Source organism: Perca flavescens, chromosome 6 (assembly GCF_004354835.1).
Source record: "Perca flavescens isolate YP-PL-M2 chromosome 6, PFLA_1.0, whole genome shotgun sequence".
NCBI classification, from domain to species: domain Eukaryota; kingdom Metazoa; phylum Chordata; class Actinopteri; order Perciformes; family Percidae; genus Perca; species Perca flavescens.
Window position 1 is genome coordinate 34,631,863 of NC_041336.1, and position 19,900 is coordinate 34,651,762.

A 19,900-nucleotide genomic window follows, 5' to 3' on the forward strand; every position below is an offset into this window, starting at 1 on the left:
GTCTTTTAACGCGCGAGTCCTACGTTTAACTATCAACTAGCATTACTTGTTAATATATCCATCCTGCGTGTGTGTGCACACTCACTTCACTTGGAAGGTTAACATTGTTCAATGTTCTGCACTTGCTTATGGTTATGTGGTACATGAAGCATAGCACTTAAACAAATACAATATAACGTTAATGTTTAGTAAATTGTTTATTTATTTAATGTTTACATTCCTAATGCTCACCTAATGACACTATTTGTTTTATTACAGATAACTACAGTATGTATTGTCCTTTTTGTGGGTTCAACCTACATGTAGAAACAGCATTCTGCAGTTCATGTGGCAAGAACATCACATTTCTGCATGATGCTGCTAAGCCTGGCACAAGTGAAGGTAACTATTCAAAGATTCCATCATTTTTATTAATCTTCTATACTCAATGAGTGAAAGGCTGCCACTAACAGTTTTTTTTTCATTATTGATTAATGTGTGAGTTATTGTCTGGATTAATGGATTAGTAGTTTGGTTTGTAAAATGTGGATCAGTGTTTCCCAAAGCCAAAGAGAATGTTCTCAAATGTCTTTTGTCCCCAACTCAAAGCTATTCAGTTTACTGTCACATAGGAGAGAAGAAACTAGAACTTTTTATAACAAAATTAAAAAATGACTCCAACTGATTGGATTCTGTTTGAAGCAGGAACTGGAAGCACAGGAAATAGTGCACTGGCTACATTCCTGAATTTTCGAAGTTTGAAAGAGAAAGAGAGACAATCATGTTTCAAAAGAAAAAAGAACCACTGAAAGACAGCAGTGTGAAGGTAACTTCAGTTCAGCTGGTAGTCCATTATGTCATATATTTGCTATGTGTCAATGAACCTACTTCTATGTTTCTCTGTAGATTTCAGTTGGTATTATGCGCATAAAGGATGGAGTGCTGAAACCTGTCAGAGGAATGGTACTACCCCTTGTAGTGCAACCAGGGTCGGATGCAGAGCAATTGCGCAAAGCAGCCGTACAGAAAATGAAAGATTTTAACAAAAATTTAGAGGCTGGTCCCTACCTTCTGCTCTACCCTGATGGTACAAAGGTAATAAATATTCCCGGGACAGAAACAGCCTTCTCTCTGAAACTCTACAAGGATGCTGTTGGGAAGGCTTGGCAACGCCTCACATTGTACATTTGTACGGTGGAAGATTTCCTTACTAATTGTAAGTAATTCTGATATCAATAAAAAAAAAAAAAAAGCTCTCTTAAATTGATTAGTATAAGTAAATTGTCCCATTGTTCATTGTCTAATCTTGTATTTCACAGCTGAGCAATTCAACTCAGACTCGTCTGATTCAGAGGTGATCATTACAAGCAGAAGTGCTGCTGAATTCAATTCAGCTGATACAGTAGTAAGTGTAACATTTGCCATGTTGTACCTGCTTTCATGACTCACGTGCAGGTCAAAGATGGTATGCCCTTTAACAATGTGGTGTGGGTCAGGATGTTCATCAAATGAGAGATACTCTTATTGCTTATATTTCAGGCTATTTCCGTCAAATCTGAAGTGCAGCTGTGATTTGTTTTTACTTTCAGCTATTTAAACCAATCTTGACCAGTACCAGTATTGGTGTTGAAGAAACTCCACACCGTGATCCAGAAACTATGGTAATATGTGGCTCCTATATGTGTAGAGATATTAAAAACTAGAAACTACTATTTAGTTCCCTTAGTGTTTTTTTATTAAAGTGGCAGAGATGTATGTGTTTGTAGCTTTGTCTTTTAAATATTCTGTAGCTAACTAAATTACATAAAGTAATATGTGACACTGACTTAGAGACCCAAAGTGATAATTGAAAGAGTAGTGCCTTTCTTTATAAATAGGACATCTGATACCCCTATCTTTTATATTCAAGCCCTTCTACTCACAAGTCCAATAACTTGTTTGTCATGCAGATCTTACTTTCCGAAGCAGAAGACTGCCCAGGAACATCAGGAAGTGCATTGGAAACTACATGTTATAGGTATGATGCTTTCCTCTCTAAATTTGGAGATTGATTGATTCATTTGGAGACAAGAACAATGTAAATGTTTCTTAATTTTTCAGAAAATACACAGAACTGTATGCACCCATTATAGTAGAGGATTCAGAGACCTCCGGAGACAGTGATGCTGTCACTCATGATATTTCAGAGGATCCAGAGTAAGAAATCAAGTCACCCTTACTACAACTGTTGTTTTTTTCTGGTTAAATGTGTCTTCCACCAAGTATCATCATCATCATCATTACATTCATCATCATCTATTTGTTGGTAGGATAGAACAGAGACCCATTTCAGAAGTGATTGCAAACCTGGCACTCCAGATTGATCGCCACGCAGTCAGCAGATTTCACATTTGCCGCTCTGACATCTGGGATGGTGCCGTCAGAGGATTCAAAAGAGGAACATTCTCTGAAAAGAAGGACCTCCTAGTAAAGTTTTCTGATGATGCAGGCATGTTTGAGGAAGGTATTGATACAGGTGGCCCAAAAGAGAATTCCTCTCACTCCTGATGAAAAGCCTGAACAAACGACCCATATTTGATGGACCTGCAGAGAGCCGCTACCTTGTCTACAACTCAACAGGTACTGTTTTGTGTGGAGTGTTTTAAAGGAACTACATCATTAACCATGCAATTCTTGTTTAACATAAAAACTGATTTAATATGATTACTATGTATTTTCATAAGCAGCAATCAGAGAGGATGAATATAGTTTGGCAGGAAAGATGATTGCTGTATCCATAGTACATGGAGGACCTGGTCCAAATTTCCTCTCAAAGGATCTGGTCAGCTACATCTCAGGGCAGTCCAGTTTCAACTCATCTATAGGAGACATTACAGATGAGGAAATAGGGAAAGTGTTACGAAAGGTATGAGGGTGTAAAATTCTAGCAAAGGTTGTTGGTTAGTGAAGGGTGCAGTTTTGTCAACTTATTAAAGGTTAAAGGTAGTTTTCTGATATGACTATTATATTGTTTATATATATCAAATGAGTTAAGTTCATCATATATTTTTTTAGATACACAATGCATCCTCATTGGAGACCCTGCGAGACCTAATGGTACAGAACAGCACTATGTTGCAGACAGCAGGGTGCTTCAAACATGTAAGGTCAGTTGAGGAAAGGAAGTCGATTGTAAAGGAGTACCTCAGGTGGTACATCATTGACAGAAACCACAGTGCAATTGAAAGGTATGTTTTTTTTTTGTTACTGTTTTAAAAATATATTGTTTGCGTTAAAACCTGGTGTTGCTGTCTTGCTGCTATGTAGTGCACATTCCAATTTTCTGGTAACCTGTTGTTGTATTTCAGATTCAAGGATGGGCTTTCCAGCTTGCAGGTGTTAACAGTGCTGCAGCAGCATCCTGAAGTCCTGACACCTGTTCTCTGCCTGTCAGATAAAAAGTTATCTGCTACGGACATTGAGAATATCTTCCGACCAGAGCTAAGTCTGCGTGGAAGCAACAAGAGGCTACAGGAGGAAAAAAACACTATCTTTCTGGGCAGACTACCTTCTTGATTGTGAAGGTTGGTGAATTTTCTTTTAATTGTGTTATTTTATCCACAGAAATTATAATAAACAGTTCCAGAGTTGTTGTGGATGTTGTTTAATTGCTTTCTACTTTTAGAAAGTCAAAGTGAAGTAACCCTGGAGGAGGTCTTCATGTTTGCCACAGGTGTGCCATGCATACCTCCTGCTGGTATGGAACCTCAGCCACGCCTTCACTTCCTGGCCAGTTCAACGCTCCCTATGGCAAATACATGTGCCAATACTTTAATGTTGCCACTCCTGGAAAACTACAACACCTTTAAGGCAAAAATGAGCTTTGGGATTAAGAATTCCCCTGGCTTTGGATGCATTTAGACAGTTATCAACTGTCAGCCCCTTGAACCATTGTCATTGAATTACCTATGTGGTAAAAGTTGCAGATAAATTAAAAGCTTTTTGTTTGCATTAATAGTAGTGGCCAAATGTTTGTGCCAGTTTTTCAAATTGTTATGTTTGTTGTGTAGTTTGGTTAAATAACACATCACCACTTAAATGTCAGAAGTAGTGTCATTTATGAAACATGGCTGTTAGGGCTGGAAAATATATCAATATTATATTGACATACTTTAGATATACAAGACTAGATATTGTCTTAAATTTTGGGTGTTTATCGCGATATGACACAAGTTTAGTCTTTTCCTTGTTTTTAAAGGCTGCATTATTTGCATTTGCCCACATTACTGTTGATTATTTATCAAAACTGTCATGGTCTTATTTGTGAAAGCACCAATTGTCAACCCTAGAATATTGCTGAAAAATAGACATCGATGTATTAGGTCACAAACATTGTGATAATTGATTTTTTTCTCTGTGTAACTAAGCTGTATTTCTTGCATGTTATGTACATTTAGCCGCTTTGATGATAAACATTGTTTCTATTAAAAATAAAATAAGTAAATAAATAGAAATTAGATTGTGGACTCTTGTTTACACTGTATTTAAAGCCATTTAAAAAGGGTTTGTTTATAGACTGTATATTGCCATTTGTATATTACCATTTGTACAAATAAAAAATAATTTTGTGAATCAACTAATGCCATTTATTCCCAGATACTTCATGAACGCATCATTTCCCAGATCCACTTTAGCCAATCTGACAGACTGCAGGCCAGATAGCATATGTTGGAGAGAAGCATGAAGAACGGATTGCAATATGTAAAACTTAATTTTAAAATTACAGAAGTAGAGGCAATTTAATTTAGTCTTTTTATTTTGAAAATCTGTACAGTGTTAAGGTTAGTAGCACGAGGTAAAACTTTTTAAAAGACATTCATGATTTGTGCAAATTCAATTTATTATGTATTGATATGTTTTCTACATTTGAAGATTTCAATATTAATGACTCAAAATACAAAAGTATGATTTTGGATTTGCCTGTCTGGACAAGGGACTTAACGGCAAAGACTTAAGACTTACTTGCATTTTACAAAACTGACTTGGTCCCACCTTTGGAAATAAGCTACAGTTGTGCTTACACATTTATGAAACCATGCTGAAGTTGAATATATATATATGAATAAATACGAATAAAAAAATCTTGTAAATTTCTTTATTTCTTAATTTAAAAAACAAAAATGGGAAAAATCCAACCTTTAAGGACACCAATTTTCTTTCTGCATGAATAATGTATTACAAATAAATGAAAGTTCTTCCTTAAAATACAGTAGTATACACACCCTGTACTTTACCCCAGTGTACTTATGACCCCTGCATTTTAAGGAAGAACATTTCTTTACAATACATATCCATTCACAAAGAAAATTGGTGTCCTTAAAGGTTGGATTTTTCCCCATTTTTTTTTAATTAAGATAAATTTCCAAAAGATTATTTTTTATTCCTCTTTTAGTCAACTTTAGCATGGGTTCATAAAAGCGTTTACCGCAACTGTACATTAAAGATCAGCCATGTTCTTCAGGGTGATGTAGTTCTCTACAGCAGATTCCCATTGTAGAGGAGATGTCAAACCACTTTGTCTCTGCAGTTCTTCAAAGCGAGTTTGCTGTTCATCCTCTCCACCAGGAGTTGCTGGCGCTGGCATGAGGCTGTCAAACTGGCTCAGGGTTTGTGTAGATGCTGGGAATCCACAATTCCTTCCGTTAAATCTAGGAGCATGTACAAAAAAAAAAAAAATCCAGAATCACTCACTAACAGTTTTCTTTCAAATTTATTTGAGTTATGTTCATTATTTTAGTCACGTACTTCTCATAGGACAATGATGCAGAGACACAAAAAGATACTAAGTCAACATGATCATGAGTTAAAATAAGTCACAACTACATATTTGACCAAAATGCTTGAAGCATGTGTGTATTTTTGTGACAGCTAGATGTTTGATGTGCAATGTTATTGTACTATCTATCCATGAATCCACCATGAACTATAGTTCAAATAAAGTGTTACCTGATTAGGTTTTTTTTTTAACATGGTGATGCAATACTCACCTGTGAGGCACATTGTACATAGCCTCTGGTTTACCAGATGGGCATTGGGATTGGCGAACTGGACGAATAATAGTGTGAGTGTTCCACAATTGCTTGTATTCATCCAGTTCATTCTGCAGGACACCCAAGAAGCAGTATCGCACCAAACTTATGTGTTGATAGTTGCCATTGAAGAGATGCCTCTCCCTCAAGTCACTGAACAGATCCATCCAAAATTGACTCCTAGTTAAGAATACACACATTAACACACTATAATGTCGTAGATATTAGAAAAATGTAGAAAGAAAATAGTCTCAAGCTGACACTAAGGAAATACAACAGCCAACATGAGGCACCCACCAAGCAGGAGTGAGTATTGCCTAGATCAGTAAAACATACAGTAAATACACAAATGTAGTAGAGCATAAATCAATGAAGAATTTAATGTATGAGACAAAAACCTTTGTTTCGAAAGTAGGACCACCAGCTTTCAATGCGCTGGTTGGATGTTGAAGTGCCCGACATGTGGCTTTTGGCTCCTGCAAACTCATCTGCATGCTCTGATCTCAGGGAACAGTGAAGTGATGCCATCAGTCCATTTTCTGTGCCGCAGTCTGTGCGGAGACGCATTGGAATAATTCCAAACTCAGCTACACACTGCATGTAATTTTGAGCAATTATGCCAGGGTCATTGTTAGACTTTCCACATTTCAGCCACATGATTTTTCTAGAAAATCCATCGATACAGCCACTAATTGCAATCCCAAAAGGTTTCATTTTATCATAGCCATCAACATGCCAGACGTCATTGGGTCCCATTGAGTGGTATGCTCTCCGGACGAATCTGCGTCTAGAGCGATTTTCTTCCGGACGGATCCAGTTCTCCCATTAGGCGCATCACATCATCTCTTCTGACTATAAGAGAGTACTTCTGTCTCAGAGTCTGACACATTGCTCGGTATCATAAGAGCTGGCCTGATCCCTTAAGTTCCTCAGATATAGCTGCCTGCACAGTTGCAAACGGAGTGTAGTTTGTCCTCCGGGTCAGGCGTGCATCCTGTAGTCTTCTTTTTAAAGTGCTAAGACTCAATGAAATGTTGTGCTTGGTTGCCAGTAAGTCCATTATTACTTCATAACTATGGCCTTCTGTGAAATACTTCTGAATAAGTTCATCTGCCATTGTAGCTTCAGGACCTGATGGGTAGGAATGAGGACATTATATTTAAGATTATTAGATGCACTGCATTAATGTACCGTGTTTTAACTTTTACTTAGCATTGAAGAAACAGTACAGAGTAAAAGATACTCAAAGTCAATTACATTAATTACAATTTGAATTACATTTAATTACAAAAGTGGTTAACTTCATGTTCATTTGTCAAATAACAAAGCAATCCAGTATCTAATTACACTACATGTCAGAACTAAACATAGCATACCTTCATCTTGAAGACTCCATAAAAACTGAACGTTTCTGCCACATTTCCCACAATATGACAGAACATGTTGAAGGTTCACTCCACAAAATGGACAAAACATAACCTGTTAAAAGACCAAGGAAAGCAAAGTTTTAGACTACAACCAAGGCACATGTTCTCAAACTTGTGGGATGGTAATCTAAATACTCTTCTACACAAAGTTGATCCCTTAATACATTTGTACTGGTGCATACACGGACTCATATAGTTAGTGATTCATTATCTCCCTCCAGGAGTAAACACGAAGCAAGGTCATGGTGAAAATTCTGGGTTTATTTCATTCACACCAACCGTGTATGTATGACAGATTACGCTACTAATACTGTAATAGGCAGCATATTAAAAGGTAACACAATTAGCATTCACTTTAAACATCTGTTTACCGCAACCATTACCACATATGTTATGTATATGTGTTTAAACAGCTTCACTAAACGTGACAAACTATAGCTATCTAGACTTTAAACATAGCGTTAAAAGACGTTACGAAGTTATAGCTATCTAGCTAAATGTTAGCTAGCTAACGTTAGATAGCTGTAGCTTCGTAGCCTAAATGGCAGAGTACATACATGTGAAAATACAAATATATCGAACAACATTGCTTATTTGTGACAATCACATAGCAACAGTAATCATAATTAGCAAGGGAAGTAAGTTTCACTTACTTCTCAAACATACAAGAACTTCTCCTTCTGCTCATCCTCCGGCTCCGTTTATCAACAACACGTTCACTTCCGTTGTCACTTAGCTACTTCCGTTGTCACATAGCTAGCTACTTCCGTTGTCGCTTATGTATTTGTGTTGTGGCTTATGTATTTGTGTTGTGGCTTATGTATTTGTGTTGTGGCTTTTGCGTTTGTGTTGTCGCTTTTGCGTTTGTGTTGTGGCTTTTGTATTTGTGCTGTAGCTTATGTATTTGTGTTGTGGCTTTTGCGTTTGTGTTGTCGCTTTTGTATTTGTGTTGTCGCTTTTGTATTTGTGTTGTAGCTTTTGTATTTGTGTTGTAGCTTTTGTATTTGTTCTGACCCTTCTCGGCCACCGTACTCTTCCCTACAAAATGTGTTTGTAAACTGCTAATTCGGTTTGCCAAATACATTTTGTGACACAATTACTGCAAGGATTACCTTCACTGGCAGTGTTTGTTTCTAGTCCGGAAAGCCTTAGGGCCCCGTCAGACCAGCATTTGTGACATTGGCATTTGAACTTAAATCAATTTATTTAAATAGAAACGCTGCATTCCATGGAGTGACTTGCGGATGCAAAGTAAATCCATAATGAACCTTTATGTACAGTTTGACTTTGGTGAACTCTGACATGCAAGTTTGCGCCATTTAGCAATAACAAACTATCTTGACAGTGCTGACATTTGAGGAAACAGAAAGTCCAAAATAGAGGTAGCTGTCAGATTAGCTGTGTTGCACTGTCCACTTTCACTTAACCCTACTTTGGCGGAGTATAAACTGCTCCACAAAAGATTTATGATTTGCAGTTATTTGTGAGAAAGGAGTTGATAGAGCACATATCTCTTGTTTTTAAAATCTGTAATTTTACTTTTACTTAAGTACGTATTGTACTTTGCTACATTTTAAACCAAATCCGTTAATAAGTTCTCTGTTTTGGCAAAATATCTGTCAACGAATTCAAATCAAAATGGATTTCGTCATTTTTTTTTTTTTTTTTTTTTTTTTTTTTTACTTTTAGCTCTGTTCCCTTAACAAATGGCAAAAGACTGGGATTTAATGAAATAAGTTTAAAGGGGTGATAGAATGCAAAACTGATTTCACCCTGTCATAGTTGAATAACGAATAAGTTCGGTGGGTAAATAGGACATACATAGAAGCTCAAAGTCCCACTGACACCCCTTTACTATGAAAATCTCATCTTTTGAAACTGCTGCTGAAAACGGGCGAATCTCAACAAAGCTGGAAGTTGACGTCAACCTCCCAAAAACCGGAACCTTTGTCAGCCCATGGGTGTATTAAGAGAACGGTCACGCCCCAACATTTACATATGGCTACACAACTGACCTGAGATCAGGTAGTCTTCTGAATCTAGCTAGGTTACGCAGATCTCTGCTATTCCATTACAAAATTCACTTCTGAAACATTTTTATGCGAGAAATCAACTATGTAAAGCTCAAATATGGGCCACTTTATGAAAATGGATGGCTAATTGCAAATTTTGTCCGACTGTGTGTCAGAGTTCAGCGCCGGTGCTGTCTGTGTTGCTGCCTCGCCGCCCGGCCTGCCTTCCTTCACAGACCCCGGCCTGCTATGAGGTACTTGGAGCTCCGTCATTACTGGCAGCCCACAGCACTCCATAACCGCGCAAAGTCACCTTCTCTTGGGGCAATAGACAACTAAATGCCCCTGCTCTGACAGAGCTCCAGGGCCTGAAACTCCCCTCTTCCTGCTAGCTAAATGCCCGGTATATGTGAGTGAGAGCACGGTCAGCGAGCTTGTTACACCAGCAATCTCTTACCACAGGTTTCAGTTAATCTTTTAATGTGTGTAATTATAATGTGTTGAGTTATTTAAACAAACGATTGGGGAAATACACGCCTCTTGTCCATGAGTCTCATTGATAGAGCCTGCGGCTGGATGGAGCTAGCTAGCCTCCTCTTAGAATTCCTCTGGAATTCACAAAAATTCATTAACTTGAAATCGGACACCGTTGTTAGCTTTATAAGACATTTAGTTAGATGTTGTATAAGTGGCGTGATGAAATTCAAACTGTAAATATACTCGAATTACGACCAAAAATGAAGCTAACTAGCCGCAATCTTGTACACATAGCTAGGATTGTAGGGACAGTCGCAGCTAACAAATATTCATTAACTTGAAATCGGTGTTGGAAACCCGTAGTGTACAGATTTGATCATTGGCAAATTATCAAAGATGTTTTATCAATATTAATAAAGTTATGAATATGGTTATTAATAACTGTATCAAATCGACAAACAATCAAAACTGGGCACCACCCTGCAAGTCAGGGACCAATAAATCAAACTGTGGAACAGTCTCATTTCTGTGAAAATCCTTTAAAAGGGAACAAAGGAAGGGGTGATTTCGAGCATGGACCCGTTCAGCCAGCAATTATTACAACAAGTACACAAATAATCACAAGCAACTGCTAATTAAGTATAATAAGATTTATTAACGTCACAATTATCAGTAGCTAATCAATAATCCTTCAATAATAAACTTATATACCTTTTTACAATATCACAACCAAAAAACAAAGCAAAAACAAAGCAGCATGGACACGTCTGTGTCTGTGTGTGAGAGAGAGTGAGTGAAAGAGGAGGGGCGGTGTCAAAATGTAGTTCTAACAGGAGACTACCAAAATGGCTACTCCGGTGAGCCGCACATAACTATTTAGCCTCAAGAGGGCGATAGTGGTGCTGGGTGCACGAGGGGGGGGTGCTAGGCAACGCGCATGCTTAGCCGATATGGTAGTTCCTGTGTTAGCTCTGTACAAACGTAAGCCGATTCCACGTGGCTAAGCTAGCAGCGTTAGCTCGGGAGCTACCCGGCTAGCCTGTGTCGTGTGTGTGTGTATGTGTGTGTGTGTGTGTGTTAGTAAAAGAAGAAAGAGAAGAAGTGTAAAGAAAAGAGGCACTCTGATCTTAGTTATCGAAAATGAACAGTTTCCCTCAGCCCCTCAGGTCGGACCACACGTGTAGTTAGGACAGACTGAGACTTTTGACTTTTGAGGGAAACGGCCACTATAACCACTCTAGTGGCTAACAGCTGATTTACCGCGATTATCTCGCAGACAGTAACTAAACTCCGTGAAAGGAGTGACTTAGCAGGTAGCGATTACAGTTATACCCAGCTACTTAACACAACATCAACAGTACCATGATCACTGATACATTCACAGCAACAGATTAATAACCAGATATGGGCCAATACATGATTACAATCACAGATCACATTAATGGCAACAAGTGGTAGCGAACCCTTTGCTCATTAATAAACAAACCCAAATCATCTAACGGTGCCCAGACCTGTGTAAGCCTCTTACGGTACATGTGTTGTTTGTAGTTAATCTCTCGCCAGAGTTTAACGATCCGTTTTGTCCAGAGCAGTAGACGAAACGCAATCCAGGTCGACAGCAAGAAAAACGGGACGTAGTCCTTTCTTGAATCCGGGGTGATTAAACCCGCTGCAGATAGAGGAAATACTGGGCCAGTATTTCCTCGGATCCCCTTGGTATATCAGAAAGATATAAAAATGTCCCAGCTCAATCTCGACCAGCGAGGTGATGCTGGCTAGCTAGCCCGGACTAGTGCGCCTCCTGTCAGTAACTGGGTCACCGTGGAAAAAGCAAAGAAGCACAAACGCGGACAGTTTTTATCCCTCCTCCGCCTCCTAGTGGCGGGGTGGTGCATTCAAAGGCCCGACGACCAATGGGAAAACTGCAACTTTGTCACAGGTGTGAAGCAGTTCTTTGTCTCACCCCCAGTCTGCCTTGACACCCCTCGTGTTGAAGGTAGAAGCTCCATTTTGGCGACTCTGCCTGTAGGAGTTTGGTGAAACTGGCTTTGGGATTCACATGTAGGCCAAGATCCTTTGTCTTGCTTTCCCTGTGTCCTTTGTCTCTGCAGTCAGCTCAATCTGAGCCATTTTTGGTTAAAATCAATGTTTAACCAGCTTCTTGGTCCCCAACATCGGACACCGTTGTTAGCTTTATAAGACATTTAGTTAGATGTTGTGTAAGTTGCGTGACAAAATTCAAACTGTAAATATACTCGAATTACGACAAAAAATGAAGCTAACTAGCCGCAATCTGTACACATAGGATTGAAGGGACAGTCGCAGCTAACAAAACCCTTACAGTTCACAAATATTCATTAACTTGAAATCGGACACCGTTATTAGCTTTATAAGACATTTAGTTAGATGTTGTATAAGTGGCGTGATGAAATTCAAACTGTAAATATACTCAAATTACGACCAAAAATGAAGCTAACTAGCCGCAATCTTGTACACATAGGATTTTAGGGACAGTCGCAGCTAACGAAACCCTTACAGCTCACAAATATTCATTAACTGGAAATTGGACACCGTTGTTAGCTTTATAAGACATTTAGTTAGATGTTGTGTAAGTGGCGTGATGAAATTCAAACTGTAAATATACTCGAATTACGACCAAAAATGAAGCTAACTATCCGTGATTTGTAGCTACACATAGATAGGATTGAAGTGACAGTCGCAGCTAATGAAACACCTAGCTGAACTTCACAAATATTAATTAACTTGAAATCGGACACCGTTGTTAGCTTTATAAGACATTTAGATGTTGTATAGCTAAGTGGCGTGACATTGTGTGTAACATTTGGTAAGAGATTGCTGCTGTAACAAGCGTGCTGACCGCGCTCTCACTCTCACACAACGGGCCATTTAGCTAGCAGGAAGAGGGGAGCACTGGAGCTCTGTCAGGGCTGCCAGCCTAACGGAGCTGACAGCAGGCCGGGGTCTGTGAAGGAAGGCTGGGCGGGCGGCGAGGCAGCAGCACCGCCGCTGAAGTCTGACACTTACCATACGTCTTACCATATTTGCAATTAGCCATCAATTTTCGTAAAACGGCCCATATTTGAGGTTTATATAGTTGATTTCTCACATAAAAAAGTCTCAGAAGTGAATTTGGTAATGAAACATTGCAGTGTCTGGAATATGAGATTCTGTTGCTTCTCTAATGTGTGTGTATTGGGGATTCGCTCAACCAATCAGCGCGCATCTCTAATGTCTGCGTATGGCAATTTGCTCAACCAATCAGCGCGCAGCTCATCTAAATATTCACGAGCATACCATATTTGGAAGAAAAGCTCTTGTTACAAATAGGGCCAAAACACAGGGATGCATAAGGGCCAATAAAATATCAACCAGGCCATTTTCAGCCCAACCAATGTTACATACCCCATTAGGAGACCATAAGGAACAGTGTGAAATACTCTATATAATCATTCTATCACCCTTTTAAATAAGCTATCAAAACAGGTATAAATATAAAAAAAGTATATCTCCACATTTTAAATGAACTACTTTTAACTTTTACTTCAGTAGACTTTTATACCAGTAATTTTACTTGTACTTAAGTAAAAGTTCATCAAAGTAATCATACTTTTACTTAAATAGAATAGTGTTCTACTCTTTTCACCTCTGGCGTTTTGCGGGGTGCAAATGTTTGAACAAAACAAGTTCTTTCTCAAGACTATTTTGCAGACCAACCGTCTGATTGGTTTAAAGAAATGCAATCAACTCAGAGCGTTTTTTGTACCCCTATCCTGGAACGAATGTGTGGAGGAGCCAGACCTTACTCCGCAGCGCTGTGGAGATATGATAGACATTGCAAGACTAGCTCGTCAGCAACAGTAGCCTAGTTCCCAAAATGGACAACAAGCTTCCAGCACCACCTATGGGCTGGGCACTTTGACAACTGGAGTCTGACATTTGTGTCATATGTGGTTAGGTTTAGGCTACTGAAATACTTGGTCAAGGTTAGGGAAAGATGGTGTTTTGGCTAAATATCCAAAAAGACAACACATTCCATTTCATTCTTCAACGAGGTAAAACAACAAAAACACTAGTTGCCACGGTTTGGCTATTGTAGGAATAGCCAAATTAAATGCATTGTCAGTTTTGAACAAATGTTCGGTATTAACATGTTGTGTCTACAGTGAGCAATTTGCAGATTTGTTCTTCATGAATAGTCCTTATTATATTCTCATGGAAATTAGATATGAACAAATTTTAGGAGATGGCGATCTTTCAAGGTCTAAAAATGTGTCTGACTGAGCAAGAAAGCACCCACTGACTCTCCAAACATGACTTATAAATCAGACATAGTGTATGATGTATCTTAATTTACGACTGTCACTTCTGTCAGGCTTTGTGTTTTGTGAATAGCTCCCACAATTATGTAACACTCAGCTGTGTTTTGTATTTCAGCAGCAATTTGTATGGAATCTGGCCATTCTATCGGAGTATGGCTTCACCTAAGGATTTTAAGTATATGTGAGGGCAACCCAAATGCGATGAGGACACGCAATCTCATAATCACATTTTGAATCATGAGTGTGAAATCAGGCTTTGTGACAAAGGCGCAGCTCTCCTCTTTAATTACTGTCGAGAAATCTTCTTCCCAGGCCTATCACCCCTAGAAACCCCAGCACATACCCCCATCCTTCTATCCAAACCGGCCATCTGTCTATACAGTGAGTAATGCATTCCTAATATGCAACCAAAATGTAGCTGTCATTCTCACCCTCATCACACACACACACACACACACACACACACACACCAATATATTAGCATTATTGTGTGTGTGTGTGTGTGTGTGTGTGTGTGTGTGTGTGTGTGTGTGTGTAAGAGAGTAAGTGGGGCTGTATGCCAGGTGAGTAGGAAGTGTGGTGACAGAGGTGTGGAGGTTGAAGCCGAGGTTTTTTGTTGTTCGCTTGTGAATGGTGGCAGGTGTTTGAGAGGCAAAAAGTCCCTCTAATGAGCAGAGCAGCCCGGCTCCGGTAGAGCTGGGATGGGTTGGACTGTTGTAGAGGGGCAGCAGTAAAGGTCACCTTTTCTGAATCTTGTCAGGCCTGCCACAGAAAACAGAAACCAGCTAGAAAATAGCAGAGGCCGGCATGCACTACTGCACTGTAGTCAGGATGTAAACTGATGGGGGATTTCAAAGATTATACCGATATTGAATGTGACCCAAGGCTGCCAATATTTAGCAGTGCAACTACTTCTAGTAGAATTAGTTGCCACTAATAATTTGTATGGAATCTGATCCAAATGTCAAATATCCTAAATAAAAGATTATTTTGCAGCTCTTTCAGTGGGGGTTCGTAAATTCTAAATAAAATCCTCGTGCACCTCTGACCTGAGTTCTGCCTCCCTCTGGATTTCAGCTCTAGCTGAGACAGTGGCGGATCTAGAACATTTTACATGGGGTGGCAAAGGGGTGGCAAGAGGTCTTTTCATAAATCACACGTGAAGCCTGTCGTAGGATGATTTCTGCGCTCATATCTGCACTGGTTTCTACGTTAGGTTGATAAATGAGGGCCATTGTCCCATCAAGTTTGTTTTTTATAAATCACAACCTTTGCGTGGGAAGTGGTGTACGCACGTTTTCAGCCCCGTTTTGTGCGTATGCCACGTTTATAAATGAGACCCCAGGTACCCAAATGCAGACCCAGACGAGGCGAGTTAAATAAACAAGGTGAGGTTTTATTTGGATATTGTACGTGGAAAAAACAGGCGAGTGCAGATGGTGGAGCAGTGGGTGTAAGCGAGCCGGCTGGAGGGTTTGTGAAGATCCAGTACACTGGTGAAGTAGACAGCTAGGCGGAGGTGCAGGGAATATTCCAGGTGACCAGAAACTGCAGACAGAGGAACAGGAGGCAGATTAGCAAAAAGGCAAAAAGTGCTAAGTAGCTGAGCAAACTTTCCACACTGACTGATGTACGCAAGGCTAACAATCCGGCGAGGACTGGAAGGTTGGCCTGGCTTATAAAGGAAGTAAACAGTTGATGAGGAACAGGAGTGCTGAGTAGTCTGATGAGCCACAGGTGCATAGGCAGGAGCTGAGTGACCACGCCCACCATCGGCTTCCAGAGCACGTGGGAGAGAGCAAAAACACGGAGACGGACACCAAAACACACCAAGCACAAAAAAAAAGGAGAAAAGGACACAAAAACTACATTCACACACATACCATGAAGGAGGCCAGGTTCACGGCCAGTGGGCCGTGACACCATCGCTAAAATCAGGTTTGCAAAAGTAATAACGTCTGAGCACTAAACGATTTCACAAAATCACAATGATAAACTATTTTTCAGGAGTGCTGAGGTGATTTATAAAATAGCCTAGCGTCGCCCATGTGTTGCCGTTCTAAACTCCGGTGGATTTATGAGGACTATGGTTAACTGCTCCTCAGATCTCTGCAGGGTAAATTCAGACAGCTAGCTAGACTATCGTCATACATCAGCTTCTGTGAGGACTGCTGTGTTCCACACAATATTTACAGGTATTAATCTAAATACACATATTTACAAGTATGTATGTACAGGTTATTAGCTACATGCGACAAAGCACAAAGAACATTTGAAGACCCAAAAAGGAACCTTTGGTAAAAAAGGGTAAAAAATGTCAAATACGTGCTATGGTGAAAAAGTAGTGCATAAAAAGCACTACTATGTAAGTATTTACACATCAAAATCCACGTATATTTACATTTATGTTATAGGTTACAGTAGCCTGTGTAGTGTACAGGTTATTTGCAACATGCCAGACATTGTAACAATCACAAGTGACAAAGCACAAAGGACATTTAAGACCCATAAAGGAACCCTTGGTAAAAATGGTCAACAAAGTCAAACAAGTGCTATGCTGAAATCGTATTGCAGGTACTACTATATAACTTTTTACATACCTACATATATAGCTATAAATTGCAGGAACCCCCATGTATCAAATCCATACTTCACCGTTAACCGTCAAGCCACTAAATAAACCTCTGCTGAACTGTTACATTTGTTAACGATCATATGACACGAGACAACACCATCTCTCCCTCTGTGCGCACATACACAGTGCATGAAAACTGGGATTTTCGTCAGTATGCGGCACTGTAGATTGTCGTGGAACTTCAGGTTTACGACTGCACACGGCAATTTACAGGCAACACCGAAAATTGTCGGAAATTGACGTGGGCCTTGCTTGGCAGTTGTCCCCCCATTGCCCCCCCTCCCACTAATTCTAAGGGAGGCTTTCACATGTAAATGAAAATGCTGTGAGCTATACAAATGCAAATCATGGTAGCAGCAGGGGGGGTTTTACCCCAGGTGACATTTTTCTAAAAGGTATTAACTTAATTTTAAGAAAATCTCTTAAAATAGATCAGACTCAGTATAGCCTAATTGTAGACTCTTCAATTTTAGCTTGAATTGATTTATTTAATGAAAGTATGCTAGATTAATTACTTTGTATGTCATTAGCAATGACCAATGTTATGTTAAAAAGATACACAAAATAATTTATTTCAACAATTAGTTTTACAGGCTTTGCCACAAAGGTTAAATGTACATTCCATGATTCATTCACAGTCTCCTAGAGCTCAACCACTGTGCATAGTGACATGACTACAGTCTTTGGTCTTGCTCATCCAACATTGTCTGGTGGAATGGAGACAGAGGCTCCACTGTACAGTTTTCTAAGAGAAGTCTTTCTGCTGACACCAAAACACTGTGCTTCAAATATTCGCATATCAGCTTTGTCACTGCATGACAAGGTCCCAACCATTTGTCTTCTTAAAATACTGGCAAATTCAGCACCATATTCACATGTCTATGGCATATGAAGCTGTTGGCTCTGCTGAAATTGCCTCATAATCTAGACTTCAATTGTCCTGTGGTTATTAAGCTTTCCCAGTAATCCATTTAAACTCACTGTAATTCACCTCCACACCAGTATGTGCGCTGTTCGCGCCCTGCTGGTTAATCTGCTCTCTTTGTTTCTCAATCACTCTGCCCCGCCCGCGATATTACGAATCCCACTATGGCCACACCAAAGACCCGCCCTTCAATAGCGTTCACACACTACTATTGGCCAGGCGTCCATGCTTACATGTACAGGTCCTATCCCCTGACCAATCCCCTAACCCTAACCTTAACCACTCGAGGTGAAATGCCTAACCCAAACCAATCGGGCTGCTTCGTAGGGCGGGTCTTGGCGTGGCCATAGTGGGATTCGTAATTTTGCGCCCCGCCCCCGCCTTCACTGCTTCCATTTGAAAAAAAACGGCGGGAGATGAGTCCGAGAGTTAGGAGTATTTAATATTTCAGGCCGACTGGTAAAAGAGTTGTCTGTACACTCTGTCAAACTTCACTTGGAAACACACAGGAGTTGTTCAAGACGTTTGGAGCGTTTTTTTCTCTTCATATCTCCTCCGGGTCTCCAAAGATGCGCTCACAGAAAAGGAAAAGACAACGTAAGTATATGATTATTAATGAAACGGCGAGCTAGTCTGTACTGTTTATTAACTCTTGATCGTACAGTGACTGTCTTTGGATGTTAAAGAGACTACTTAGACTTGGCAGTAATGTTTTAAACCCCACCAAGTTTAAACGCGAGCAGCACAGACCTGTGGCTGCTTTCAGCGCCATTCATTACAGAGCTGAGCGGGTGAGTTGCTTTATAAAAGTGTATTTTTATTATCTTGTAATTTACAGAAAGCAGTTCGCCGTCTTCACAACTCTGAGACAAACTGTAGTAGGCGCTACGAACCGGAGCAAGGGTAAGATTTAAAGAATATGCTTTCATTGAATTCTTCTGTATAAGGACATAAATACGTTAATAGATACCGATCTTAACCGTACTTTTTTACAGACTAACCTCGACTCATAACGAGGCTGTGACCTATATTTGCTCGGAGCTGTCTGCAAGTCCAGATTTACATTCCGCTGATAATGACGCCACTGTGTGTAAGTAATTTTTACTTTTTCATCTTTCCTTGTTTAATTTTACTGTGATTTATGTTTGTTTTTTATTCATACCACTCTCATATAATTATTTTCCAGCTGCCTGTAAGACGTATAACGAGACAGCACGCAGGAGCTTCAGCTAGAAACAACCAGATGTGGCATCGCGGGCAGAAGCTGTGAAGAGTTCAGCTCGGAGTCGGTCGAGAAGAAAAGAGGGTAAGATTAGATCCATTTTTGGTCAATGGTAATATTTTTCAGGTGTCTTCATAGATGTGTTGTGTCCGTAAGCAGTATATCGCGCAGTATTGATTGTCTTTATTGATTGATTTTACAGCTGCTGGAAGCGAGACAGAGTGTGCTGGCTGCGGGTGAGCGGGACATTTGGAAGTGCGCCACCATAGACATCCAGGACAACGCACAACAGACCTCTGCACTATGGACCGAATTCAGACCGAATGCTGCCGGTTACCTACAGCTCCGAGCCGGCCACGGGTTAGATGTGGACGGTGCTGCTCCTCGTGAGCGTGGGCTATTTGTTGTGTGTGCTGTGTTTCTCCGATGCTTTGTACATAGTTTTTTTCTGATTGCGTTTGTGTTTTCAATAAAGCTCTATCTTTGAATAAACAGCACGTTCCTAGCAAATCATTTTAATTAGGATAATATGAAATTAATATACAACATAGCATAAATATAAAATACATATAATATATATATTATATATATATATATATATATATATATATATATATATATATATATATATATATAATTTTAACATTATAATAATGGCCCAGGTTGACCAATAGCCTAACCCATGACAAACCTGTCAACCAATCACGAGAGATTTTTCTTGTTTAAAAGTAGTGGTTTCATCCAATAGCGAGTGGGGAAATTCCAGCCAGGTCAGACGTTCTCTGGCCAGGCTACTATTCATATTCTAATTAGAT

At 39.7% G+C, this 19,900-nt stretch overlaps 2 long non-coding RNA genes and 1 pseudogene across 2 annotated transcripts; 2 read left to right on the plus strand and 1 right to left on the minus strand.

Annotated features, from left to right (window-relative positions):
* The first annotated feature begins 773 nt into the window (after window positions 1–773).
* Window positions 774–3,550, plus strand: LOC114557385 (G2/M phase-specific E3 ubiquitin-protein ligase-like; annotated as a pseudogene).
* A 3,314-nt stretch (window positions 3,551–6,864) lies between these two features.
* On the minus strand, window positions 6,865–8,282 carry LOC114557760 (uncharacterized). Its single transcript, XR_003692835.1, has 3 exons — window positions 8,128–8,282; window positions 7,424–7,526; window positions 6,865–7,178 (listed from the first exon to the last, which is right to left on the minus strand). It is a non-coding gene; the product is annotated as an uncharacterized LOC114557760 (long non-coding RNA).
* Window positions 8,283–18,280: 9,998 nt separating this feature from the next.
* LOC114557929 (uncharacterized) lies at window positions 18,281–19,163 on the plus strand. The gene is made up of 4 exons (XR_003692867.1): window positions 18,281–18,460; window positions 18,702–18,766; window positions 18,859–18,953; window positions 19,050–19,163. It is a non-coding gene; the product is annotated as an uncharacterized LOC114557929 (long non-coding RNA).
* The last annotated feature ends 737 nt before the right edge of the window (window positions 19,164–19,900 follow it).